We start from the raw sequence: 22,520 nt of genomic DNA, 5'->3' as shown, positions 1-22,520 counted from the left end.
CACCAAACATGCGGTGACTTACCAAACATGCAGTGACTTACCAAACATGCAGTGACTTACCAAACATGCAGTGACTCACCAAACATGCAGTGACTCACCAAACATGCAGTGACTCACTAAACATGCAGTGACTCACTAAACATGCAGTGACTCACTAAACATGCAGTGACTCACTAAACATGCAGTGACTCACTAAACATGCGGTGACTCACTAAACATGCGGTGACTCACTAAACATGCGGTAACTCACTAAACATGCGGTGACTCACTAAACATGCAGTGACTCACTAAACATGCAGTGACTCACTAAACATGCGGTGACTCACCAAACATGCAGTGACTTACCAAACATGCAGTGACTTACCAAACATGCAGTGACTTACCAAACATGCAGTGACTTACCAAACATGCAGTGACTTATCACACACACAGTGACTCGCCGAACATGCAGTAACTAAGCAGCCAGTGACTGAGCACACGGTGGCTAACCAAATACACGTTGTGTAACCAAACACACGGTAGCTAGTGCATGTCCTCGTGTAGTTGCTAAAGAAACAAAGCGACTCACCAAACAAACAAGTGCTGCACCAAATATACTGTTTGTCTTGGGAAAACACTGTGGCTCACCAAACACAGACTCACAGTTGTGACTCACCAAACACATACTGTCTCACTAAGGTACAGTGGATGTTTTCCAAACACAGTGACTCACCTAACACCAAAACACGTTGGTAAACCAAACACACAGTAGTTAACCAAACACATAGCAGTTAACCCAACATAAGCTGGTTAATCAAACACAAGGTCGTTAAACAAAACGTATTCTAGATAACCCATTACATTTGGGTTAACCAAAACACTTTGGATAATAAAAAATAGTGTACGTAACCAAATAGGTGTTGGCCAATCAAACATGTACACAATAAATGCCAGACAACGTCTGCAAGGAATCATTTTGTCAGACCCATCTTGTGCAGTACCAGTATGGAACCCACACTTGATAAACAATGTCAAGAAGCTATAAGAAGTACCAAGGTTTGCAACGAAACTAGTCATGGTACCAAGATGTTTGAACTAAGAGAAAAGACTAAAAGAGCTAAACCTGGTGGTATAATATTACAGTCTATAGAACCAGGGTGACTGGATAACAAAATACATACTTGAGGGAAACTGATAGCGCTGACAGGGAGAGAAATGCGATAATCAGGCACAAGAAGGCACATATAGACGTTAAAAACACAGATGAATCACAGGGATATTAGGAATTATTTGTTTAGCTTAAGAGTAAGGAAGTGGAAGGAATTATTTGTTTAGCTTAAGAGGCAGAATCTAACAGAGTTTTATGATTAGGTACGATGGAACTGACATAGTCAGAAGAGACAGGAAACCCAGAAAAGGTCAGTAGAAAACCAGAACCAGGTTACCACCGGCCAGGCTGGAAGACTACCATTCTTTCCAGATAATGGAAAATTAATGAGTAGAATAAAAGAAATGGGTGGGCAAGGAAAGGCACAATGGACGCGTGAACTGCTGGATTGATCTGTATACTATTCATTTTAGTTCAGCTTCATCAGCTGCACAGTTGTAGAATTGGGAGAAGGAAAAGGAATGGCCGGAAGTTCAATATAAGTTCAGGAGAGAAAATCCCGACGCTTCACGAAAAACAAAGGATTAGGAAAACACCGCTCATAACACCAAAGGTTTACATCTCCCTTATAGCAAGAGCATCGAACGAGTATCTGGCAAAAAAAAAAAAACTGAGCATGTAGCACCAACCTGAAGCAAAAGACTAGAGAGATTTCAAATGTTTGCAACGAGACATGTCCCGGAACTAAGGACAATGAACTCTGATGTGAGACTAACCTAACCAAAGCTTGACTTTACTAAACGGAAAACTAAGACATGATAATGACTTACAAAATACCGAGAGGATCTCACAGTGTGAGAATGTATAGACTTCGTGAGGTGGGAAATGAGTACACAAGGGTGTGGTTGTAAGCCAGATATATAAATGGGTCACAGGGAAGTCAGGAAATGTGTTCTCACCCTTAGGAGTTAAGGAAACGGAATGACCGGGATGAAGTAGTGGAGGTAGGCTCCAATACATAGGTCCAAGGATATGACAAAACCCACGAGGCTTGGAACTGGTGAACCGGGTTCGGATCTACTAAAGCCAGAAGCTCAACACTAGCAGTCACAAGTAAGGTCATATACAGACGAGTACACAAATCCAGACTCACAAGCTTTCCCATGTGTGCTCCGTCTGCCAACAACACCCAAACCCCGTGGCCCACTTTCTCAGCTACTGCCTCTTTACCCTCCACTCCTCTCAACAGACACCGACCATCAACAAACCCAGTCTCACCTCTCACCTCTGTACGTTGGAAAATGCGTGTGGTAATGGAGAGAAAGCGGCAACCTTACAGAGAGGAGATTGGAGAAGAAAACCATTAATCAGTAAGATACCCTGAGAGGAATAACTTTTATTCTAGTTCGAAGAAAAAAGTTGTTTGGGAACCTGGAAACAACTCGCCTTTGATTATTCTTGGATAAATAAAAATGGGCGAAGTTTGGAGTTCATGTTTAAGGGATTTCTAGTGTTTGCGATGACCGATGACTCTTATGGAAAATTTTATAGGGGTGATTACTTGTACATACCTCAACATTGCATGCATACGAGTAATTTCCTTGGGAGACAACAACGATATTGTTTACCGTAGTCACCCGTGTAGACATGTGAGAAAACTTAACCACCTCTGGTCACTGCAGGTGGCCCCTCGACCCTCACAATCTTATCCATATCTATCCGAGACCAGTATAAATTGGGTAGCACCCTCAAGTACGGCGCTACTAATTAATTGTGGACTGTATAGATTATATTACTTTAACGGAATGAAGGGGGGGGGGGTAGGTTACACATGGATATATCCATGTGTACATAATCCCACCACTTACCAGATATTCTCTGGTGGTCACTTGATGTGGCTGGATCACCCATAACCTATCCAATTAAAACATACCTAACTGGCCAGTATCAGTCTGTTATAACTAGAAAGGTTACTTAACTGTGGGTGATTGATGCTCCTTATTTCCTCCATTCACCATCTCATTTCAACGTCCCGCTACACCGACACGGTTCTTATTCCAGCAGGACGAGGTATCCGTTGGTTTGTCCGGTTTAGAAGTCGTGACTCAATAAACTTCACTTTCCTCGTGACGGGAACAACGTGGTCTAACGTGTTCACTCGGAGCAAGGCGACTTATTTCACTTCACGCATTCTCTTAACTTAGCGTTAGTATCATTAATTACATTACAATTCACAAGATGATATAATGTCTCATAATTATTATACACATTAGAGATCACTCCATTAAGATCTGAGACCGATGAGTGATGATTAAACCAAGGGTAATTTTCCCCGGGACACAGTCCAGTCCATGGCGACGCGCCAGTCACCTCCGGTCCTACCCTTATTCACTCATTTTACCACTCTATTACGGTGGTCCCGTAAATCACGTTCCCTCACTCTCCACCAGGGACAGTTACGACACTTCTTATTATGAAATGAGGCCTATATTAATCCTTAGGCCGCCGTGAACGCCAATTTCCTGGTTCCATGCTTTCCCAGCCTCCTCACTACATTCAAAACACTGCCGCCCCCTCGTGCCCCAGTTCGACCTATACCCCCGCACATCTGCGCAGGCGCAGCGGGAACCCAGTTGGTTCCATTCAAAATACAAATATATTTTGACCCAAATCAACACATTAAACACTTATTAGGCACTACAGCTGTGGAAATTAAATAATTTCCACAACTCTTGTGCCGTTCAAGGATGTGTTTGATGTTTGTAATGACCGATGACTCATCTGTGGTTCAAGGATATGTTTAGTGTTTGTGATGATTTATGTTCGTAGTGCTATTGAAGGTGATTCTACCGTTTGTAATGATTCTTGCTTGTAATAGTGTGTTTGCGATGACTAATGTATGTGATGCTTTAAGATGAAGTTGACGGTGTTTATTGTGACTGATGTTTGTAGTGATTCTGATACTGCTGTTTATTGTGACTGATGTATGTAGTTATTCTGATACTGCTGTTTATTGTGACTGATGTTTGTAGTGATTCTGATACTGCTGTTTATTGTGACTGATGTTTGTAGTTATTCTGATACTGCTGTTTATTGTGACTGATGTTTGTAGTTATTCTGATACTGCTGTTTATTGTGACTGATGTTTGTAGTGATTCTGATACTGCTGTTTATTGTGACTGATGTTTGTAGTGATTCTGATACTGGTGTTTATTGTGACTGATGTTTGTAGTGATTCTGATACTGCTGTTTATTGTGACTGATGTTTGTAGTGATTCTGATACTGGTGTTTATTGTGACTGATGTTTGTAGTGATTCTGATACTGCTGTTTATTGTGACTGATGTTTGTAGTGATTCTGATACTGCTGTTTATTGTGACTGATGTTTGTAGTGATTCTGATACTGCTGTTTATTGTGACTGATGTTTGTAGTGATTCTGATACTGGTGTTTATTGTGACTGATGTTTGTAGTGATTCTGATACTGCTGTTTGTGACTGATGTTTGCAGTGATTCTGATACTGCTGTTTATTGTGACTGATGTTTGTAGTGATTCTGATACTGCTGTTTGTGACTGATGTTTGTAGTGATTCTGATACTGCTGTTTATTGTGACTGATGTTTGTAGTGATTCTGATACTGCTGTTTGTGACTGATGTTTGTAGTGATTCTGATACTGCTGTTTATTGTGACTGATGTTTGTAGTGATTCTGATACTGGTGTTTATTGTGACTGATGTTTGTAGTGATTCTGATACTGGTGTTTATTGTGACTGATGTTTGTAGTGATTCTGATACTGGTGTTTATTGTGACTGATGTTTGTAGTGATTCTGATACTGCTGTTTATTGTGACTGATGTTTGTAGTGATTCTGATACTGCTGTTTATTGTGACTGATGTTTGTAGTGATTCTGATACTGGTGTTTATTGTGACTGATGTTTGTAGTGATTCTGATACTGGTGTTTATTGTGACTGATGTTCTGATAGTACTGTTCATTGTGGCTGATATTTCTCGAGATTCTTATGACACTATTCAATGTTTATGGGTATTGATGTTTATGGTGTTTCTGATAGTGATGTTTCGTTCTCATGGGAACTAACATTCGTAGTGTTTCTGATGTTGACGTATTTATATTAACGGGGACTGCAGTTCGTGTTATTTCCGAGGGAATGTTTAGAATGTACGTAGTGTCCACTTGATGATGCTCGCCCCAGGGATTATCACCCCTGCGGAGCGGTGTCAGATCAACCAGTGTCAGAGCAGCCTTATAAACCAGGTTGTTTCTACTTGCAGCTGGCATTCTTGCATAATCCAAAGAGCCTGCGTGATTACGAGCAGTTTACAAGAACTTTACCTCATCTATCTTGAAAAGAAATAGTGGTTTGTGGCAATTACAATAACATTTCAATAGACAATGTTGAAAGTCTAAGACCCTTTGTGCTATTTATTTTTTAGCGTAAAGAATAAAAAAGCACCATATCATGACTGGAACAATGCACAAATATAGAATTTGAAACATGTGCAGCATCTGGGTATCTAGACGTTTCGTCATTTAGTGGCTTTATCAACACAGCTCGACCGCTAGCGCACTCGGCTCACACACCGAGGTCCGGGGTTCGAATTCCCTCCGGTATGGCTAGAAAACATTAGGGACGTGTTTCCATAAGACACCTGCTGTCCCTGTCCCTCTTCACCCATCAGTTTAAAATGGGTACCTGGGTGTTAGTGGACTGGTGTGGGTCGCATCCTGGGACAAAACTGACCTAATTTGCGGGAAATTCTCTGCATAACAAGTGGCTTTCTATATAGTAGTATGTCACTGATGTCAGCTATGGTCTATATACCTTGTACATGTACTGGTAGTAAATAATATTATTAACTAAAGGATAGTATACATAGTTCCAGTATCCTCCAGTTTGTATTGATAAAGCCACTGGATGGCGAAACGTCTACAATAAAGATACCCAGATGTTCCACATGTGTCCATCTTGTCGGTACTGTATACTATACATGTACAATACACAATTAACTTACACATAGGAGATTATAACTTAAGACGACGTTTCGGTCCGACCTGGAACATTAACTAGTCACAAGTCATGCGTGTAACAAATACTCCCTTAATTTTAATCGCAATAATTTTGTACCATTTACTTAGACTCTAAAATAATGGCATTTTTTGTCAAAATATTTTATTTTTAGAGGTAAGAAAGAGTCAGAAGAGTCGTAAATTATCAGCGCTTTTGATTAAAAGTGTTTTACCATTATCTTTTCCGTGTGCTGGATGACCAGAGCTGTGTACGTGGGTTGTGGACCTTCCTGTACGTGGGTTGTGGACCTTCCTGTACGTGGGTTGTGGACCTTCCTGTACGTGGGTTGTGGACCTTCCTGTACGTGGGTTGTGGACCTTCCTGTACGTGGGTTGTGGACCTTCCAGTACGTGGGTTGTGGACCTTCCTGTACGTGGGTTGTGGACCGTCCTGTACGTGGGTTGTGGACCTTCCTGTACGTGGGTTGTGGACCTTCCTGTACGTGGGTTGTGGACCTTCCTGTACGTGGGTTGTGGACCTTCCTGTACGTGGGTTGTGGACCTTCCTGTACGTGGGTTGTGGACCTTCCTGTACGTGGGTTGTGGACCTTCCTGTACGTGGGTTGTGGACCTTCTTGTACGTGGGTTGTGGACCTTCCTGTACGTGGGTTGTGGACCTTCCTGTACGTGGGTTGTGTACCTCCCTGTACGTGGGTTGTGGACCTACCTGTACGTGGGTTGTGGACCTTCCTGTAGGTGGGTTGTGGACCTTCCTGTACGTGGGTTGTGGACCTTCCTGTACGTGGGTTGTGGACCTTCCTGTACGTGGGTTGTGGACCTTCCTGTACGTGGGTTGTGGACCTTCCTGTACGTGGGTTGTGGACCTTCCTGTACGTGGGTTGTGGACCTTCCTGTACGTGGGTTGTGGACCTTCCTGTACGTGGGTTGTGGACCTTCCTGTACGTGGGTTGTGGACCTTCCTGTACGTGGGTTGTGGACCTTCCTGTACGTGGGTTGTGGACCTTCCTGTACGTGGGTTGTGGAACTTCCTGTACGTGGGTTGTGGACCTTCTTGTACGTGGGTTGTGGACCTTCCTGTACGTGGGTTGTGGACCTTCCTGTACGTGGGTTGTGGACCTTCCTGTACGTGGGTTGTGGACCTCCCTGTACGTGGGTTGTGGACCTTCCTGTAGGTGGGTTGTGGACCTTCCTGTACGTGGGTTGTGGACCTTCCTGTACGTGGGTTGTGGACCTTCCTGTACGTGGGTTGTGGTTCTTGTACGTGGGTTGTGGATCTTCCTGTACGTGGGTTGTGGATCGTCCTGTTCGTGGGTTGTGGACCTTCCTGTACGTGGGTTGTGGACCTTCCTGTACGTGGGTTGTGGATCTTCCTGTACGTGGGTTGTGGACCTTCCTGTACGTGCGTTGTGGACCTTCCTGTACGTGGGTTGTAGACCTTCCTGTACGTGGGTTGTGGACCTTCCTGTACGTGGGTTGTAGACCTTCCTGTACGTGGGTTGTAGACTTTCCTGTACGTGGGTTACAAAGCTTCCCGTACGTGGGTTGTAGACCTTCCTGTACGTGGGTTACAAAGCTTCCCGTACGTGGGTTGTAGACCTTCCTGTACGTGGGTTACAAAGCTTCCCGTACGTGGGTTGTAGACCTTCCTGTACGTGGGTTGTAGACCTTCCTGTATGTGGGTTGTAGACCTTCCCGTACGTGGCTTACAAAACTTCCCGTACGTGGGTTGTAGACCTTCCTGTACGTGGGTTGTAGAACGTCCTGGATGTAGGTTGTAGACCTTCCTGTACGTGGGTTGTAGACCTTCCCGTAAGTGGGTTGTAGACCTTCCTGTACGTGGGTTGTAGACCTTCCTGTACGTGGGTTGTAGACCTTTCTGTGTGAGTTGTAGACCTTCCTGTACGTGGGTTACAAAGCTTCCCGTACGTGGGTTGTATACCTTCCTGTACGTGGGTTGTAGAACGTCCTGCATGTAGGTTGTAGACCTTCCTGTACGTGGGTTGTAGACCTTCCTGTACGTGGGTTGTAGACCTTCCCGTACGTGGGTTGTAGACCTTCCTGTACGTGGGTTGTGGACCGTCCTGTACGTGGGTTGTAGACCTTCCTGTACGTGGGTTGTGGACCTTCTTGTACGTGGGTTGTGGACCTTCCTGTACGTGGGTTGTAGACCTTCCTGTACGTGGGTTGTGGACCTTCCTGTACGTGCGTTGTGAACCTTCCTGTACGTGGGTTGTGGACCTTCCTGTACGTGGGTTGTGGACCTTCTTGTACGTGGGTTGTGGACCTTCCTGTTCGTGGGTTGTGGACCTTCCTGTACATCGGTTGTGGACCTTCCTGTACGTGGGTTGTGGACCTTCCTGTACGTGGGTTGTGGACCTTCCTGTACGTGGGTTGTGGACCTTCCTGTACGAGGGTTTTAGACCTTCCTGTACCTGGGTTGTAGACTTTCCTGTACGTGGGTTACAAAGCTTCCCGTACGTGGGTTGTAGACCTTCCTGTACGTGGGTTACAAAGCTTCCGGTACGTGGGTTGTAGACCTTCCTGTACGTGGGTTGTAGAATGTCCTATACGTAGGCTGTAGACCTTTCTGTACGTGGGTTGTAGACCTTCCTGTAAGTGGGTTGTAGACCTTCCTGAAGGTGGGTTTTATACTTTCCTGTATGTGGGTTGTAGACCTTCCTGTACGTGGGTTGTAGACCTTTCTGTATGTGGGTTGTAGACCTTCCTGCACGTGGGTTGTAGACCTTCCCGTACGTGGCTTACAAAGCTTCCCGTACGTGGGTTGTAGACCTTCCTGTACGTGGGTTGTAGAACTTCCTGCATGTAGGTTGTAGACCTTCCTGTACGTGGGTTGTAGACCTTCCTGTACGTGGGTTGTAGACCTTCCCGTACGTGAGTTGTAGACCTTCCTGTATGTGGGTTGTAGACCTTCCTGTACGTTGGTTGTAGACCTTCCTGTACGTCGGTTGTCGAACGTCCTGCATGCAGGTTGTAGACCTTCCTGTACGTGGGTTGTGGACCTTCCTGTACGTGGGTTGTGGACCTTCCTGTACGTGGGTTGTAGACCTTCCTGTACGTGGGTTGTGGACCTTCCTGTACGTGGGTTGTGGACCTTCCTGTACGTGGGTTACAAAGCTTCCCGTACGTGGGTTGTAGACCTTCCTGTACGTGGGTTGTAGAATGTCCTATACGTAGGTTGAAGACCTTCCTGTACGTGGGTTGTAGACCTTCCCGTACGTGGGTTACCTTCCTGTACGTGGGTTGTGGACCTTCCTGTACGTGGGTTGAGGACCTTCCTGTACGTGGGTTGTGGACCGTCCTGTACGTGGGTTGTGGACCTTCCTGTACGTGGGTTGTGGACCTTCCTGTACGTGGGTTGTGGACCTTCCTGTACGTGGGTTGTGGACCTTCCTGTACGTGGGTTGTGGACCTTCCTGTACGTGGGTTGTGGACCTTCCTGTACGTGGGTTGTGGACCTTCCTGTACGTGGGTTGTGGACCTTCCTGTACGTGGGTTGTGGACCTTCCTGTACGTGGGTTGTGGACCTTCTTGTACGTGGGTTGTGGACCTTCCTGTACGTGGGATGTGGACCTTCCTGTACGTGGGTTGTGGACCTTCCTGTACGTGGGTTGTGGACCTCCCTGTACGTGGGTTGTGGACCTTCCTGTAGGTGGGTTGTGGACCTTCCTGTACGTGGGTTGTGGACCTTGCTGTACGTGGGTTGTGGACCTGCCTGTACGTGGGTTGTGGACCTTCCTGTAGGTGGGTTGTGGACCTTCCTGTACGTGGGTTGTGGACCTTGCTGTACGTGGGTTGTGGACCTCCCTGTACGTGGGTTGTGGACCTTCCTGTACGTGGGTTGTGGACCTTCCTGTACGTGGGTTGTGGACCTTGCTGTACGTGGGTTGTGGACCTCCCTGTACGTGGGTTGTGGACCTTCCTGTACGTGGCTTGTGGACCTTCCTGTACGTGGGTTGTGGACCTTCCTGTACGTGGCTTGTGGACCTTCCTGTACGTGGGTTGTGGACCTTCCTGTACGTGGGTTGTGGACCTTCCTGTAGGTGGGTTGTGGACCTTCCTGTACGTGGGTTGTGGACCTTGCTGTACGTGGGTTGTGGACCTCCCTGTACGTGGGTTGTGGACCTTCCTGTACGTGGGTTGTGGACCTTCCTGTACGTGGGTTGTGGACCTTCCTGTACGTGGGTTGTAGACCTTGCTGTACGTGGGTTGTGGACCTTCCTGTACGTGGGTTGTGGACCTTCCTGTACGTGGGTTGTGAACCTTCCCGTACGTGGGTTGTGGATCTTCCTGTACGTGGGTTGTGGACCTTCCTGTACGTGGGTTGTGGACCTTCCTGTACGTGGGTTGTGGACCTTCCTGTACGTGGGTTGTGGACCTTCCTGTACGTGGGTTGTGGACCTTCCTGTACGTGGGTTGTGGACCTTCCTGTACGTAGGTTGTGGACCGTCCTGTACGTGGGTTGTGGACCTTCCTGTACTTGGGTTGTGGACCTTCCTGTACGTGGGTTGTGGACCTTCCTATACGTGGGATGTGGACCTTCCTGTGCGTGGGTTGTGGACCTTCCTGTACGTGGGTTGTGGACCTTCGTGTACGTGGGTTGTGGACCTTCTTGTACGTGGGTTGTGGATCTTCCTGTACGTGGGTTGTGGATCTTCCTGTTCGTGGGTTGTGGACCTTCCTGTACGTGGGTTGTGGACCTTCCTGTACGTGGGTTGTGGATCTTCCTGTACGTGGGTTGTGGACCTTCCTGTACGTGGGTTGTGGACCTTCCTGTACGTGGGTTGTAGACCTTCCTGTACGTGGGTTGTGGACCTTCCTGTACGTGGGTTGTAGACCTTCCTGTACGTGGGTTGTAGACTTTCCTGTACGTGGGTTACAAAGCTTCCCGTACGTGGGTTGTAGACCTTCCTGTACGTGGGTTACAAAGCTTCCCGTACGTGGGTTGTAGACCTTCCTGTACGTGGGTTACAAAGCTTCCCGTACGTGGGTTGTAGACCTTCCTGTACGTGGGTTGTAGACCTTCCTGTATGTGGGTTGTAGACCTTCCCGTACGTGGCTTACAAAGCTTCCCGTACGTGGGTTGTAGACCTTCCTGTACGTGGGTTGTAGAACGTCCTGGATGTAGGTTGTAGACCTTCCTGTACGTGGGTTGTAGACCTTCCCGTAAGTGGGTTGTAGACCTTCCTGTACGTGGGTTGTACACCTTCCTGTACGTGGGTTGTAGACCTTTCTGTGTGAGTTGTAGACCTTCCTGTACGTGGGTTACAAAGCTTCCCGTACGTGGGTTGTATACCTTCCTGTACGTGGGTTGTAGAACGTCCTGAATGTAGGTTGTAGACCTTCCTGTACGTGGGTTGTAGACCTTCCTGTACGTGGGTTGTAGACCTTCCCGTACGTGGGTTGTAGACCTTCCTGTACGTGGGTTGTGGACCGTCCTGTACGTGGGTTGTAGACCTTCCTGTACGTGGGTTGTGGACCTTCTTGTACGTGGGTTGTGGACCTTCCTGTACGTGGGTTGTAGACCTTCCTGTACGTGGGTTGTGGACCTTCCTGTACGTGCGTTGTGAACCTTCCTGTACGTGGGTTGTGGACCTTCCTGTACGTGGGTTGTGGACCTTCTTGTACGTGGGTTGTGGACCTTCCTGTTCGTGGGATGTGGACCTTCCTGTACGTGGGTTGTGGACCTTCCTGTACGTGGGTTGTGGACCTTCCTGTACGTGGGTTGTGGACCTTCCTGTACGTGGGTTGTGGACCTTCCTGTACGAGAGTTTTAGACCTTCCTGTACCTGGGTTGTAGACTTTCCTGTACGTGGGTTACAAAGCTTCCCGTACGTGGGTTGTAGACCTTCCTGTACGTGGGTTACAAAGCTTCCCGTACGTGGGTTGTAGACCTTCCTGTACGTGGGTTGTAGAATGTCCTATACGTAGGCTGTAGACCTTTCTGTACGTGGGTTGTAGACCTTCCTGTAAGTTGGTTGTAGACCTTCCTGCACGTGGGTTGTAGACCTTCCCGTACGTGGCTTACAAAGCTTCCCGTACGTGGGTTGTAGACCTTCCTGTACGTGGGTTGTAGAACGTCCTGCATGTAGGTTGTAGACCTTCCTGTACGTGGGTTGTAGACCTTCCTGTACGTGGGTTGTAGACCTTCCCGTACGTGAGTTGTAGACCTTCCTGTATATGGGTTGTAGACCTTCCTGTACGTTGGTTGTAGACCTTCCTGTACGTCGGTTGTCGAACGTCCTGCATGCAGGTTGTAGACCTTCCTGTACGTGGGTTGTGGACCTTCCTGTACGTGGGTTGTGGACCTTCCTGTACGTGGGTTGTAGACCTTCCTGTACGTGGGTTGTGGACCTTCCTGTACGTGGGTTGTGGACCTTCCTGTACGTGGGTTACAAAGCTTCCCGTATGTGGGTTGTAGACCTTCCTGTACGTAGGTTGTAGAATGTCCTATACGTAGGCTGTAGACCTTCCTGTACGTGGGTTGTAGACCTTCCCGTACGTGGGTTGTAGACCTTCCTGTATGTGGGTTGTAGACCTTCCTGCACGTGGGTTGTAGACCTTCCCGTACGTGGCTTACAAAGCTTCCCGTACGTGGGTTGTAGACCTTCCTGTACGTGGGTTGTAGAACGTCCTGCATGTAGGTTGTAGACCTTCCTGTACGTGGGTTGTAGACGTTCCTGTACGTGGGTTGTAGACCTTTCTGTACGTGGGTTGTGGACCTTACTGTACGTGGGTTGTGGACCTTCCTGTACTTGGGTTGTGGACCTTCCTGCACGTGGGTTGTGGACCTTCCTGTACGTGGGTTGTAGACCTTCCTGTACGTGGGTTGTGGACCTTACTGTACGTGGGTTGTGGACTTTCCTGTACGTGGGTTGTGGACCTTCCTGTACGTGGGTTGTGTACCTTCCTGTACGTGGGTTGTGGACTTCCTGTACGTGGGTTGTGGACCTTCCTGTACGTGGGTTGTAGACTTTCCTGTACGTGGGTTACAAAGCTTCCCATACGTGGGTTGTAGACCTTCCTGTACGTGGGTTACAAAGCTTCCTGTACGTGGGTTGTAGACCTTCCTGTACGTGGGTTACAAAGCTTCCCGTACGTGGGTTGTAGACCTTCCTGTACGTGGGTTGAAGAATGTCCTATACGTAGGCTGTAGACCTTCCTGTACGTGGGTTGTAGACCTTCCTGTACGTGGGTTGTAGACCTTCCTGTACGTGCGTTGTATACCTTCCTGTACGTGTGTTGTAGACCTTCCTGTACGTGGGTTGTAGACCTTCCTGTACGAGGGTTGTAGACCTTCCTTTACTTGGGTTGTAGACCTCTCTGTACGTGGGTTGTAGACCTTGATTACGTGGGTTGTAGACCTTCCTGTACGAGGGTTGTAGACCTTCCTGTACGTGGGTTGTAGACCTTCCTGTACGTGGTTTGTAGACCTTCTTGTACGTGGGTTGTAGACCTTCGTGTACGTGGGTTGTAGACCTTCCTCTACGTGGGTTGTATACCTTCGTGTACGTGGGTTGTAGATCTTCCTGTACGTGTGTTGTAGGCCTTCCTTTCATACTTGTGTTGTAAAGGTTATCTGTAGATTTCTTATGTTTGTTGCGAAGGTTGACTGTAGGCCTACTTATTTTTTTGTAAATTAGCGCAGGCTCCCCTATTGTGACTGCATTGGAATCGTTAATTGTCGGAATACTTATTATATTTTTGTTGGGTACGTTAGCTGTAGGCTTATCATGCATGCGTTGCTGATGCTAACTGTAGGCCAGTAAATTATCAATCGCCATGCAAGTGAACGTAGGCTGTAGGATTGACAATGTTGTATTTGTGAAGGGAACGATAACCCAGGGCCTACCTGTCATCATGCTTGTGTTGTGAAGGTTGGTTACAGGCCTATCATGCTTGCGTTGTGAAGGTTGGTTTCAGGCCTACCTGTCATCATCCTTGTGTTGTGAAGGTTTATTGGAGGCCTACCTGTCATCATGCTTGTGTTGTGAAGGTTGGTTGCAGGCCTATCATGCTTGTGTTGTGAAGGTTGGTTGCAGGCCTACCTATCATCATGCTTGTGTTGTGAAAGTTGGTTGCAGGCCTATCATGCTTGTGTTGTGAAGGTTGATTGCAGGCCTACCTGTCATCAAGCTTGTGTTGTGAAGGTTGGCTACAGGCCTATCATGCTTGTGTTGTGAAGGTTGGTTGCAGGCCTACCTGTCATCATGCTTGTGTTGTGAAGGTTGGTTGCAGGCCTACCTGTCATCAAGCTTGTGTTGTGAAGGTTGATTGCAGGCCTATCATCATGCTTGTGTTGTGAAGGTTGATTGCAGGCCTATCATCATGCTTGTGTTGTGAAGGTTGGTTGCAGGCCTATCATCATGCTTGTGTTGTGAAGGTTGGTTGCAGGCCTATCATCATGCTTGTGTTGTGAAGGTTGGTTGCAGGCCTATCATCATGCTTGTGTTGTGAAGGTTGGTTGCAGGCCTCACAAGAACCGTAAAATGGTACTCTGCTTTCTTAAAAGATTTGCGACAGTGTACGGAGACTGAATAAGAGCAACATGCTCCTACATCAACGAAAATGTGATGGAGGTCTGGACTAGACACCCACACACAAATCATCCATTATAAGATAATTATATTATAGGCTTTATGTAATCTCTTACTTGACCGAGCCAAAAGCGGCGCCAGCCACGAAGCCGTGACATCAGCAGCAGCATTGTCACTTCCCAATCATATATTATCTAACTCTTAGGAGATATAAGACGTTATATTTTATACGATATTTTATATTTAGCCACATATTTGATTAATATGGTCATTATTACCTGAAAATTCTTACAACAAGATTCACACCCACACTACAACTGCACACAGTAGAAGTTCCCATGGAAGATTACCAACATTCTTTCAAAGCTAGAATATATTTAAATATTACTAAAACAACAATAGGGTGTGGACTGAATGGTTAATAAAACATTCAATTGGTGAATAACTGTATACAGATGTGAGAGTTGGTGTATCTTACCTTTGATATACCTTCGATGTTGTGAGGGGTTTTTCTACTCCCAGAGCCCGACCTTGGACCAGGCTCCTCTGGTGCCTGCCTAGTGAGGATAAACTTTATAACTCTCAGACTATGGAACAGAACTCTTCTCCAGGCTGAGAAACTCACAACCTCAAATCTACGACTTCAAGGGTGATGGACTGGTTACATCGTCTTCACATCTCTTCTGTTCCTGCCTACTTTCGTACTCGACTGAAGAAGCCTACTGTGTAGGCGAAACTTTTCGGAATAAAGTTGCCTAACAGTTGCCCATATGTCTTACCTACCAACTCTCACACAGTTCCATAAGTAACAGACAACGTATTACCTGGAGTTTACCTGGAGAGAGTTCCGGGGGTCAACGCCCCCGCGGCCCGGTCTGTGACCAGGCCTCCTGGTGGATCAGAGCCTGATCAACCAGGCTGTTGCTGCTGGCTGCACGCAAACTAACGTACGAGCCACAGTCCGGCTGATCAGGAACTGACTTTAGGTGCTTGTCCAGTGCCAGCTTGAAGACTGCCCCTTATGTGTGCTGGGAGGCAGTTGAACAGTCTCGGGCCCCTGACACTTATTGTATGGTCTCTTAACGTGCTAGTGACACCCCTGCTTTTCATTGGGGGGATGTTGCATCGTCTGCCAAGTCTTTTGCTTTCGTAGTGAGTGATTTTCGTGTGCAAGTTCGGTACTAGTCCCTCTAGGATTTTCCAGGTGTATATAATCATGTATCTCTCCCGCCTGCGTTCCAGGGAATACAGGTTCAGGAACTTCAAGCGCTCCCAGTAATTGAGGTGTTTTATCTCCGTTATGCGCGCCGTGAAGGTTCTCTGTACATTTTCTAGGTCAGCAATTTCACCTGCCTTGAAAGGTGCTGTTAGTGTGCAGCAATATTCCAGCCTAGATAGAACAAGTGACCTGAAGAGTGTCATCATGCGCTTGGCCTCCCTACTGAAAATATAATGAATTATAATGACAAATATCTCTTGTTAGGTATCCTTTGAGAGGTATCTTTGGGAGTTTCCTGATTTTTTTATATTTTTGGGAGTTTCCTGATTTTTTTATATTTTTGGGAGTTTCCTGATTTTTTTATATTTTTGGGAGTTTCCTGATTTTTTTTATATTTTTGGGAGTTTCCTGATTTTTTTATATTTTTGGGAGTTTCCTGATTTTTTTATATTTTTGGGAGTTTCCTGATTTTTTTTATATTTTTGGGAGTTTCCTGATTTTTTTTTATATTTTTGGGAGTTTCCTGATTTTTTTATATTTTTGGGAGTTTCCTGATTTTTTTTTTATATTTTTGGGAGTTTCCTGATTTTTTTATATTTTTCTTTCTACTTTTCCATTTTATTTTGCTCATAACTCGAGAACGCCTCATCCGATCGACTTCAAATTTTTAACAGTGTGGGCAGTAAGGATTAGCAAATTCTAGGAACAATTAACATGTTCACGTACCCCATGACATAAGTTATTAAACACATTCCCAACATCCTGGAATGTTTCAGATAACTTCAAAAACTCTCAGTGGCGGAGCTCCAAACGTTCACAAATGCCATCTTATTAGAGCCAGCTGGCCGAGTGGTTAACGCACTGGCCAGTGAGTTTTAGGACTTACTTGCCATGGGTTCAACCCCCACCCGTTTCCAGATTTGATTTTTTACTTAGTGACTGACACTAGACACAGTAGTGGTATGGTAAAAGATGCCGCTGGTATTACTTTCAACACTAAACACAGCAACCTGCCCTTCACATGTGTCTTTACACCGTACCATCCTCAGCACTGTGCATCACGGGCTAGTTTTTACCGTGACCCTAATACAGGGCTGACATAAATGATCAGACTATCTCTAGCGCATTCGGCTCACACGCTGAGGTCCGGGGGTTGATCCCCGGTACGGGTAGAAACATTAGGACGTGTTTCCTTAAGACACCTGCTATCCATGTTCATCTAGCAGTAAAATGGGTACCTGAGTGTTAGTCGACTGGTGTGGGTCGCATCCTGGGGACAAAATTGACCTAATTTGCCCGAAATTCTCAGCATAACAAGTGGCTTTCTATATAGCAGTATGTCACTGTTGTCAGCTAGGCCTGTATACCTTGTACATGTACTTGTAGAAATAAAGATTATTATGAAAAGACCGTAATCGGTTAATATAATATAGTATAATATAGTTAATATAAGCACAGAAGATCACTGCAGCAGATCTAGCAAATGCTGAGTGAAATTTTGAGATGGAACGCCTCCCACTGCCCTAGCTTTTTAATTTGCACAATAAGCCCAGTGAAATTTGCAGATAATATCCTAGCTTGGTAAGGTATTTGCTTGGATCCATTAGGTAGGTTTGTCCTAAGACTTTTTAAAACAAGGAAATGTTTTTTTCTATTTAAGAAATAATTAGATGCATTTTGGTTGCTGCGCGACTGAGACAGAAATCCGCGCATCCACAACCCCCAGTCCCTTGTGCCTCAATGTACGCGAATGCATAAGTGCAGAATGCAGCAAATCTTGCAAATGCAGTTAAATACTAGCGTTGAAGATTTGGTGGGAATTAGAAGCATCCACAAGTCATTATTTGGAAACTGATGCCAAAATTTCTTCGATAAAAATTCTAAATTTAGCTCAAACCCTTCGAAAAGACCAGAAGCCAATATCCTAAAATACATAAGCACATTAAGTTTAAAGCCGCTTTGAAGTTGCAATATCAAATTATCGGAATAGATGGGATGACGTTTAATCAGATGCGACACTCACAATATATTTCAATGTTTCTCATTGAGAAAAAAAAAAGGGGGGGGGGGTGACTTAAATAAGCCAAAATCAAGTTTAAAATAAGCTTAGTACACATGTATACATATTTTAGCAGTGGTTTAAACGGCACATATGTTACAGACACATAAAAGAACCTTACACTGATTTAACCTAGTGCAGTGGAACCTTAAATATCGAACTTTCTTTGGTCCAGAAGGCTGTTCGAGTGCCTTTACCGAATTAATTTATTCCCATGAGGAATAATGTAAATTAGGTTAGTCCATTTCAGACCATCAAAAATACACTTATAAAAGCACTTACAAAAATACACTTACATAATTGGTTGTGTTGGGAGCAGTTCGATTTTTGAGGTTCCACTGTATAACTAAAAAAATCTAACTGATTTATTTGAGGCGCATAACAACTTACACAACATAACATCAACACATTGTTTCCCCGTGAGGAAAGCACATCAACACCAAAAGCTTAAGGTCAACACAAGCGCTTTCAAATTATGTAACAAAACTTTGTGCAAGAATGGTATATAATACCGACAAGATGAAATTAAGACACATGTGCAACATCTGGGTATCTTTATTGTAGACGTTTCGCCATCCAGTGGCTTTATCAATACAAATTCTAGGACATAGCTTGAAGACAGTAGGACTATGTACAGAAGATGAGGTAATCAGTCCCTCAGCCTTGGAGTAGGTGCGAACAGCACCTGGATGGCGAAACGTCTACAATAAAGATACCCAGATGTTGCACAAGTGTCTTAATTTCAACAAAACTTTTATGTAAACAGCCTAAACTCGTGAAACTATCCATTTCTTTCTTACTATGCACCAGCAACTGAAGATTGATACCGTTCACAATCGTTGTTTTAATCACATGACAGTGCTAAACCCAGTGGGGGTCATATACCACCTGAGAAATGGGAGTAATTCAAATTTGACCTAAGCAAGGAGAAGTCCAGTTATTGGATCAAGAGCCCCTCACCACCACTAAGGGGAAACTGTTGAAATGAATGTAAAATAACTTGAAAGTTCTTTTTCTGGACAACACATCAGCACTAAAAATTTGAAGTCGATCTGAAAAGGCATTCTCCAGTAATTAGAGAGAATTGAAGAAAATATGCACGTATACAGCCTACAACCCAAAAATATTTCATTCAGTCTACAGCCAAGAAATATTTCATTGATTACACGAGTCTGCCTTTAACAATACCGTTTGCAGATTAAATGTGCCAAACTGTCATTTACATAGTCAATTAAATACACCAACTTTCTTCTGAGCAGGACAAAAATACTTTCTATTGAAATACACTTAGCATTTAGGGTTTAAAGCCTATCAGAAGAGGCATTCTCTAGGTATTACATGGGAAAACAATTTCCTTAATAAAACTGGCACTCCAGGAAGATTTGAATAGACTGATACAGTGGTCGGAGAAGTGGCAGATGCAGATTAATATAGACAAATGCAAAGTTTTAAATTTTGGACAGGAAAATAACCATGCCACATATAAGCTAAATAATATCAATCTTAATATTACGTACTGCGAAAATTATTTAGAAGTTCTGGTTAGCAGTAATCTAAAACCAAGACAACAGTGCATAAGTGTTCGCAATTAAGCTAGCAGAATTCTTGGCTTCATATCAAGAAGTATAAATAATAGGAGTCCTCAGGTTGTTCTTCAACTCTATATATCCTTGGTTAGACCTCATTTAGATTATGCTGCTCAGTTTTGGTCACCGTATTACAGAATGCATATAAATGCTCTGGAAAACATACAGAGGAGGATGACAAAGTTGATCCCATGTATCAGAAATCTTCCCTATGAGGATAGACTGAGGGCCCTGAATCTGCACTCTCTAGAAAGGCGTAGAATCAGGGGGGATGTGAATGAGGTGTATAAATGGAAGACAAGAATAAATAAAGGGAATGTAAATAACGTGCTGAAAATATCTAACTTTAGACAGAATTCGCAGCAATGGTTTTAAGTTGGAAAAATTCAGATTCAGGAAGGATATAGGAAAGCACTGGTTTGGTAAAAGAGTTGTGGATGAGTGGAACAAACTCCCGAGTACAGTTATAGAGGCTAAAACGTTGTGTAGTTTTAAAAATAGGTTAGATAAATACATGAGTGGGTGTGGGTGGGTGTGAGTTGGACCTGATTAACTTGTGCTACTAGGTCAGTTGCCGTGTTCCTTCCTTAAGTGAATGTGACGTGACCTGACTAGGTTGGGGCATTGGCTTAATTAATCCGGTAGGAGACTTGGACCTGCCTCGCATGGGCCAGTAGGCCTGCGACAGTGTTCTTTCTTTCTTATTTTCTTATGGGAATTTACACAGCTCAGAGTGATAACCCCTCAAGGAAGGTTCCTTGATGTTGGTGAGGGGCTCTTGATTTAGGGAATTGGATCTGTGCTCCAGTTCCCCGAATTAAGCCTGAATGCCTTCCACATATCCCCCCCCCAGGCGCTGTATAATCCTCCGGGTTTAGCGCTTCCCCCTTGATTATAATAATAATAATCAGAGTGATAAGTTATGTTTTAATGAAAGTTATCAATGGTGCAGATTTAAATGCGATCAGAAATGCATTCACAATAAAGTTTTTAAATTTCAGTAAAATTTTAAATTTGCACATTTTCAGACCAAATTTATGGAGTACAATTCCTCTTATAGAATACATCAATTAAATTTTGAAGCAAATTAAAAGAATTTTTAACTTACTGAGTAAATAACATCACCATTCACTGAATAAAATTGGGAAATTTGGATTTATGTCAGCCAGTAACAGCGTGAGGCTTGTGTTCAGGAAACCACACCAGCAGTGAAAATTTGAAGCCTATCAGATGAGTCATTCTCCAGTTACAGCACAGATTCCAACGAGTAAGTTTTATTTTATTTACTACATCAACAAATTTCCCTTCACACAAACAAAATTTAGTAGGTAATATTCTCACTGTAAGACGTAAGATGCATCAGCCATTATGTATTGAAGCCATACGAAAGAGGTAAACTGAAATTTATTTAACGTGATTTAACGAGAATAAAGTCACCGTTTTGCAGGTAAAATAGTTAAATATACACTTTCTCATTTAACCTTCACTCTCTAGGACGCACCAGTGGTTTGGGCCTCTGAGGGTTTTGGAAGTTATTCGAACGGCTCTACGATGTGGTGAATGGTTTTGAAAACCGACAAGTTGAAGAATTGAGACACTTGTTGCACAAGTGTCTCAATTCTTCGGCTCTACGATGCTGGGAATGGGGTCAACAACTTTGTTCATAGGGCACCTGAACAAGAATCTGGTCATCATTACAATACAAAAAACGTTGAAAATTTGAAGCTGTTTGGATGAGGGGTTTTCGAGTGATGAAGGAAATACAATAAAAAAGACGGAAGAAAAAATTGAAAGAAAAAATTCAGGGACCCTCTTCAAGGTTACAGTTTGGAGATGCCTAATTAGTTAGCTTGATGTAGTAAATTCTAATAGGACTCAGAATTAACAAGATAAATTAGCATCCATTTACGTTTTCTTTATTGTCTGCGGTATTCAAGATTCATTCATTCATTCATTAGAGGTTTGCCGGTACTTCCGGCCCGGGTCTTCTCCATATGGTGACCCGGCTGTGGCCCCCGGTTGGGGGTGTCGTTCATCTTCTTTCTTCTGTCTTCTTTCTTGGGCCCTCCGGCTGGAGGGTAATGCGGTATTCAAGGCGAATGAAGGTTCGTGGTTTAATGTTTATAATGTCTGGGAATTCTCTCATCTAAGGTTTGTCAGGAAACAAGACAAGTATTTCCTGACGCGGGTCTTGGTCAAATAATGATCCGCAGTTGGAGCTTTTGGTCATCTGTCCGAGGTCTTCCGCTGGCTTACCGGACCAGCCAGCCCTTAAAAATCAGAGTTAAAATTGTGACCAATAGATTAAATCTCTTACAGAAGCTTATGCGCACAGAGGGGAGAGAGAAAATGGGAAGTGCAACACCTGCATGGGGAGGAAAATGGCGTGTGCTTTTATGTTACCTAGTGGAAAACTAATTATGCTCCCTCAAGGCAGGTTCCTTGAAGCTGGTGAGGGGCTCTTGCTCTAAGAGATTGTGTAAGAATGGTATATAATACCGACAAGATGAAATTAAGACACATGTGCAACATCTGGGTATCTTTATTTGTAGACGTTTCGCCATCCAGTGGCTTTATCAATACAAATTCTAGGACATAACTTGAAGACAGGAGAACTATGTACAGAAGATGAGGTAATCAGTCACTCAACCTAGGAGTAGGTGCGAAGAGCACCATAGTCGTGGAGACTCTGAAGCAGAAGCAAGGAGCCTGGCGCTTATATAGTAACGTCAGGTGTAGCAGACGAGGGCATAGCCACTGGTAGGCGGGATTTCCCAGTGGAAGTAGGTCCTACCCAAAGAGATGGATTAGTTGTAGTAGTAGTTGTCGTAGTCGTGAAGGTTATGTACATGTCCTCAGAATCAAGATTCCATGATGTTGCAGTGTCTGACAAGTTGTGCAAGAATGGTATATAATACCGACAAGATGAAATTAAGACACATGTGCAACATCTGGGTATCTTTAT

Source organism: Cherax quadricarinatus, chromosome 3, assembly GCF_038502225.1.
Source record: "Cherax quadricarinatus isolate ZL_2023a chromosome 3, ASM3850222v1, whole genome shotgun sequence".
In the NCBI taxonomy this organism is placed as follows: Eukaryota; Metazoa; Arthropoda; class Malacostraca; order Decapoda; family Parastacidae; genus Cherax; species Cherax quadricarinatus.
The sequence above is the reverse complement of the archived record's forward strand: the minus strand, read 5'-3'. Positions refer to the sequence as shown.